The 7,133-nt window shown below is 30.2% G+C and overlaps 3 non-coding genes across 3 annotated transcripts; all 3 read left to right on the top strand.

The window, feature by feature from the left end:
- Positions 1 to 1,360: 1,360 nt before the first annotated feature.
- On the top strand, positions 1,361 to 1,431 carry TRNAG-GCC (transfer RNA glycine (anticodon GCC)). Its single transcript has one exon. It is a non-coding gene; the product is annotated as a tRNA-Gly (tRNA).
- A 1,583-nt stretch (positions 1,432 to 3,014) lies between these two features.
- On the top strand, positions 3,015 to 3,085 carry TRNAG-GCC (transfer RNA glycine (anticodon GCC)). The gene has a single exon. It is a non-coding gene; the product is annotated as a tRNA-Gly (tRNA).
- A 2,006-nt stretch (positions 3,086 to 5,091) lies between these two features.
- Positions 5,092 to 5,162, top strand: TRNAG-GCC (transfer RNA glycine (anticodon GCC)). The gene has a single exon. It is a non-coding gene; the product is annotated as a tRNA-Gly (tRNA).
- Positions 5,163 to 7,133: the final 1,971 nt, after the last annotated feature.

Genomic DNA, 7,133 nt, shown 5'->3' with positions numbered 1-7,133 from the left:
CTTTATACACTTGCGTTTGTATAAAAAAATGAGAGAGGTGAGGGAGAGAACGAGAGTGGAGAGCGAGATTCATCAGGAGAGAGGTGAAATAGCAATAGTTTGCTATGAGGTACAATTAAATCAAACTATATTTATAGCATTCAATTTGAATTAATAGTTTGCTATTATATACAATTTTCCCTAAAAACTATAATTTAAAGCAAAAAGGGATCAAAAAACAAAAACAAATAAACATAAAGCCCAGGGCGTACGTTTTTACCCTAGGGCTTACATTTTTACGCTCAGGGCTTACGTTTTAACGCTTGGAGCTTACGCCCCAAATTCTAGGACTTACACCCTACGGATCTACGCCTTCAATTTGCGTCCCGGGGCGTTTTTGGTACACCCCGCCTCGAGACTCGCCCCAAAAAAACATTTTTTAAAAAAATGGTTGGGACGATTGTCCAGTAGCATGTCCCCCCCTCCCCCCACCCAGTGGCGGAGCCAGGATTTTCAGTAAGGGGGTTCAAAATCTAAAAATATAGACACACGAAGTAGCCGAAGGGGGGTCGACATCTACTATATATACCTAAAAAATTATTTTAACCATGCATAAATCATATAATTTTCCGCCGAAGGGGGTCGGATGACCCCCCTCATTGTAAGGTGGCTCCGCCACTGCCCCCACCCCTCTCCCCCCCACTACTTCAATTCTCACTTTTGCTATATTACAACTATTTACCCCAAAAAAAAGTACTTCCTCCGTTCCTATTTATATATGTCATCATTTTCGATTTCACGTCCCTTAAGAAACTATGTAAGTTTACCATTGTACCCTTATTTAGTATTCTCTTGATGTCAAGTTTTTAATAAATGAACATAAATTAATTTATTTTGATTAAAAATTGACCAATGAACATGAATTAATCATTTAGTTTTTTTATGTTGGTCAAATTCATATTTTCAACGCTAATAAGTATGAAGGCAAATAAGAAAAATAGTGTCATTTATGCATTGATTTTGTGAAATGCCAAATATTCTCCCGTCCACTTTTAATTGTTATATTGCGCTTTTTAAAAGTCAATTTAACTAATTTTCAAAGTTAAATTAGATTACACTGATTCGATATTTTAAACAAAAAATTAGATATTAAAAAATTATATGAAAAGTACTATAAATTGCATTTTTTTTGCATATCAATATGATGAAAAATACATCATAAATGTTAGTCAAAGTTCTTATTAGTTAACTCTAAAAAAGGAAATCATGACAATTATAAGTTGACGGAGGGAGTATTAAGAACTATCTGTTTTTAGTGAGGACGACATATAAATAAAAACGGAGGGAATAACAAAAACAAGTTGAAGATTATGGACAACAAGCACCAGTGGTCTAGTGGTAGAATAGTACCCTGCCACGGTACAGACCCGGGTTCGATTCCCGGCTGGTGCATCTTTGAGTGCTGTGATGATAAAATGCGCAATTGGTGAGATTAGGGTCTCCACAAAGTCTGATATCAGACGATAAAATGTTGCATCTGAGCCTCTATTTTTCTTTTCTTTTTTATGTCTCCAATAATTAAATTAGTAGTAATCATGTCTATAAAATTATTAAATTAGTAGTAATAAGCTCGATGTAATTTAATTTTTATGTCTCCAATAATTAATTCTTGTTGATTTTTTTATGTCTCCAATAATTAATTCTTGTTAATCACGTCTATAGAATTATCAAATTAGTAGTAATAAGCTCGATGTGAAGAGTTCAATACAGAAGAAGAAGAAAGCATTGTAAACCGTAAGAAGAAGAAGAATCATAAAAAGAACATCCTAAGATGGGGTAATACTTTGTTAACTAGTGTATGAAATGGTTTCAATTTACTGAAAGAGTATTCGCACCATATGTTGATTTATTGATATTTAAATTAATAATACAATACAATACAGTATGACGGGTAACAATGTATCAATATTATGATTTTTATTTGAGAAAGGTATTAATTACCAATAATGAAGAAAAAAAGTATGACAATTACAATTTGAGAAATATCATTACACTAATAATAAAAACTATAATTTAAAGCAAAAAAGGATCAAAAAACAAAAATAAATAAACATAAAGCCCAGGGCGTACGTTTTTACCCTAGGGCTTACATTTTTACGCTCATGGCTTACGTTTTTATGCTTGGAGCTTACGCCCCAAATTGTAGGACTTACACCCTATGGATCTACGTCTTCAATTTGCGTCCCGAAGCGATTTTGGTACACCCCACCTCGAGACTCGCCCCAAAAAATGTTTTTGAAAAAAGTGGCTGGGACGATTGTTCAGTAGCATGTCCCCCCCCCCCCCCCCCCCCCCCCCCCCCCTCTTTTCCCCCCCCCCCCCTATATTACAACTATTTACCCAAAAAAAAGTACTTCCTCCGTTTCTATTTATATATGTCATCATTTTAGATTTCACGTCCCTTAAGAAACTATGTAAGTTTATCATTGTACTTTAGTATTCTCTTGAAGTCAAGTTTTCAATAAATAAACATAAATTAATTTATTTTGATTAAAAATTGACCAATGAACATGAATTAATCATTTAATTTTTCTATGTTGGTCAAATTCATATTTTCAACGCTAATAAGTATGAAGGTAAAATATGAAAAATAATGTCATATATGCATTGATTGTGTGAAATGCCAAATACTCCCTCGTCTACATTTAATTGTCATATTGCGCTTTTTAAACGTCAATTTGGCTAATTTTCAAAGTTAAATTAGATTACACTAATTTTATATTTTAAACAAAAAATTTAGATATTAAAAAACTATATGAAAAGTACTATAAATTGCAATTTTTTGCATATCAATATGATGAAAAATACATCATAAAATGTTAGTCAAAGTTCTTATCGTTTGACTCTAAAAAAGGAAATTGTGACAATTATAAGTTGACAGAGGGAGTATTAAGAACCATCTGTTTTTAGTAAGAACGACATATAAATAAAAACGGAGGAAATAACAAAAACAGGTTGAAAATTATGGTCAATAAGCACCAGTGGTCTAGTGGTAGAATAGTACCCTGCCACGGTACAGACCCGGGTTCGATTCCCGGCTGGTGCAATATTGTGTGAGTGCTGTGATGATTAAATGCACAATTGGTGAGATTAGGGTCTCCACAAAGTCTGATAATCAGACGATAAAATGTTGCATCTGAGCCTCTATTTTTCTTTTTCTTTTTTTATGTCTCCAATAATTAAATTAGTAGTAATCACGTCCATAAAATTATTAAATTAGTAGTAGTAAACTTGATGTGAAGATGTGCTTTTTTTTACGTCTCCAATAATTAATTCTTGTTGATTTTTTTTATGTCTCCAATAATTAATTCTTGTTGATCACGTCTATATAATTATCAAATTAGTAGTAATAAGCTCGATGTGAAGAGTTCAATACAGAAGAAGAGAAGGGGTAATACACTTTGTTAACTAGTGTATGAAATGGTTTCAATTTACTGTGAAAGAGTATTCGCACCATATGTTGATTGATTGATATTTGAATTAATAATACAATACAATATGACGGGTAACAACCATCCAAACAAGGTATAAATTACATACCAATATAAATACAATACACTATGACGGGTAACAATCATATAATTATACGTATCAATTTAAATAAAAATGAAACCGATAAAGTAAAAGGAAATACAATTGGCTTTCATAAAACAAATGCTCTTAGAATTTGGCTTTCCAGAATTGTATATGCTAAAGTGATTCATTTCATCAGAATTGAAAGAGTTAATATTTCAAAAGATAACTCAAGTATATGGAAATTTATCTAGTAAAGTCATTAAAAAAAATTTGTATCAATAAAATCACTGAAAATGTTTAATGATTATAATAGATAAATTCTCAAAATTGAGTGATCTTTTGAGTTATTAATTCGAATCGAAAGAATCACAAAGATATTTAAGAAGAGAAGACACTGGAAAAGTTGTAGCAAATTAAAAGGAGACTGCTTATGTATCATATGCTCAAGCTTCACCTAGAACTAGAACTAGACTTCAGTCCTATAAATTCTGAGTAAGCTTGAGATATGCTTTAGAGTTGTACTTCCTGTTTTTTATTACTGCCTAACACTTTGTTTTGATGATCGTTAAGTAATGTTTCATGACGTATCGTACTATATTGTTTTAATGACTGTAATGTTTAGATAGATGGTATTATTCTTCATTGTTACGTAATCTCACACATGAACAATTTGAATGATATACTTAGAAGAGAAGATAGGGTACGAGGTAGAGGTAGAGGTAGGGTAAATAATAAAATAGGATTATACATATATTAGTTATGCAAGTTTTAAATTGCAAATCAAATCTTAATTTGAGTTATTTTCAATTTCTTATATACTATATAAGAGAAAATATCTTCTGTAAAAACAAAAGTAAAATTTAAAATAAAATTATACAGTACAATAAAGTTGAATTTCAAGCAAAGAGACGCAAATTTCTTTTTTTTTTAAAAAGAACCTCATTGTATGTGGGTTAATGAGGTAGATTATTGGTCCTTTTATTTGCGTCAAATCAATGCATTAGATACTGCAGATATTTTCTATAACTGCAAATTCAAAAAATTATGTGCAAGTTATTGTATTGTTAGTTTAATATCAATCAATCCGCATATGTACTGATCACTCGTACACAGTAAATTAAAATCATTTCCATGCATGACACAATGTGTTGGACAGTTGGAGTATTATTGATTAGGAAAACTAGACCACGCTCAACTATTTACTTATCTTCTACACTCAACGGGCAATATTTCATGTTTATTTGTAAAAAAAATTTTTTGCTTCTAATTACATTTGTAAAACGAACTTCTCAGAAAAAAAAGAACCTCATTGTATGAGCATGGGTTAATGAGGTAGATTATAGATCCTTTTATTTTTGTCAAAATCAATGCATTAGAAACTGCAGATATTTTCAATAACTGCAAATTAAAAAAATTATATGCAAGTGCTAGGTTAACTAGATTTTATTTTAAATCATATCATATGAATATTTGAAATGCATATTTTCATATTATTGATATAAATTAATAAGAAAAGTTAAAGTTTAAGAACAACAAGCACCAGTGGTCTAGTGGTAGAATAGTACCCTGCCACGGTACAGACCCGGGTTCGATTCCCGGCTGGTGCATCTCGGAGTGCTATGATGATAAAATGCGCAATGGGTGAGATTTGGGTCTCCACTGAGTCTTATATTAGACATAAAATGTCGCATCTGAGCCTCTCTTTTTTCCCCGTTTATATAAATTTTTTCTTGAAAAGACTCCTATTTCTTTCCGTCTTATATAATTAATTCTCGCTGATCATGCCTAATAAAATTATCTTGAAAGACTCATATACGGAAAAGAAGAAAGCATTGTTAATTGTTTCGTCTTGTATAATTAATTATCACAAAATTTAGTGAGCGGCGCCAAATCTTTCTATGGATTGCTTCTTTCACCTCTTTCGCCGTCAAAGTGCCTATGGTACCAGTTCATATTTGGTTACCCGAAGCTCATGTAGAGGCACCTACGGCAGGATCCATCATCTTGGCAAGAATTGCATCGACTCTCTCTCGTTAGGTAATAACTGAGGCGAAAGCTGCTCTCTCGGAAGTAAGTTTCCTCACCACCTTAGTGGGACTAGTCTAAAAAACTTTCACTTGAACTGCCAAGACTAAGTTTCGCAAGTTTGTGAAGACAAATTCTCGTCACTCAGTTTTCGGAGCTAAGCCAACTGATTCAGTGGTCTCCCTCAAGACTCTCTTTTTTTCGTCTTATATAATTAATTCTCGTTGATCATGCCTGATAGAATTATCTTGAAAAGACTCATATACCGAAAAGAAGAAAGCATTGTTAATCGTTCCGTCTTATATAATTAATTCTCGTTCATCATGCTTGATAGAATTATCTTGAAAAGACTCATATACGGAAAAAAAGAAAGCATATTTTCCGTCTTATATAATTAATTATTTTGAAAAGACTCTTGTTTCCGTCTTATATAATTAATTCACGCTGATCATGCCTAATAAAATTATCTTGAAAAGACTCATATACGGAAAAGAAGAAAGCATTGTTAATCGTTCCGTCTTATATAATTAATTCTTGTTGATTTGATAAAAGAGAGATGCTAAACAGCCATAAAATTTTGGCCAGAATTTTGAAAGGACAGTTATAACCTTTTTCCTTCAAATTAAGGCCTGATCTTTTCTAGTAAATTGTATAAAGCATTTATTATTTTGATAAGATTAATGTTTTGAATCCCACCTAATAAAATATTTAACAGTTTTGTTTCTTCGTCAAATTCATTTTTCTTCTCGTTTTTCGTCATTCTTCTTCTTTACCTTACCTTTTTTTTAATTCTCCTGGCTCTTTTTTTTTTTTTTTTAAATGTGGAGTAAATTAAAAAAGAAACTAACAAGAATAAATATCTACTTTATGTCTCCAATAAAGCAACTCTATAAGATAACAGAAAAAACACTATTTTTGAGATTTAATTTCATATTTTTTTGTATATAAATAATTAATATATTAAAAAAAATTATAATATAATTCAATTTTAAAATAAAACACTTACGCTTCATGTAGTGTGAAAATTCTATACTCACACTTTCAATGAGTTTATCTATAACTAAATATATTAAAATAAATTATTAAACGATAAACTAAAATTATAAAAATATAGTTTTTGTGAAATTATTCTAACAAAATTTTAAAATGGAAATAAAATTTTCATTCATGCATTTGATTTAAAAATAATTAATATTTTTTTAAAATGTTAAGTGATACAAATTAGTTAATAAGATATATCAACGGTTAGTAATAACTTTCTTTTAATTTAAATACGTACATTATTTATAATTTTATTTAAATGTAATATTTATTATATATAATTTCCTTTTATTTATTTTCTTGCTTTAAAATTATGTATATATAATTAGTTAGATAGAATTTCATTTACGTAGAACATTCATTCTATACAATATTTATATTTTTTTTAGGAAATTAGAAATAACATTATTGGTGGATAAAAATTGTATGATTTTTATAATATAGAAGATGTGAATGTTTGATTTCAAAATATAGAGGGTCTATTTTTAATTGAACATATATAGTATACAAAT

The sequence above is a fragment of the Solanum tuberosum genome, unplaced genomic scaffold, assembly GCF_000226075.1.
Source record: "Solanum tuberosum cultivar DM 1-3 516 R44 unplaced genomic scaffold, SolTub_3.0 scf00335, whole genome shotgun sequence".
Taxonomy (NCBI): Eukaryota; Viridiplantae; Streptophyta; class Magnoliopsida; order Solanales; family Solanaceae; genus Solanum; species Solanum tuberosum.
Note: the sequence above shows the minus strand (reverse complement) of the source record. Positions and strands in the feature narration are given on the sequence as shown.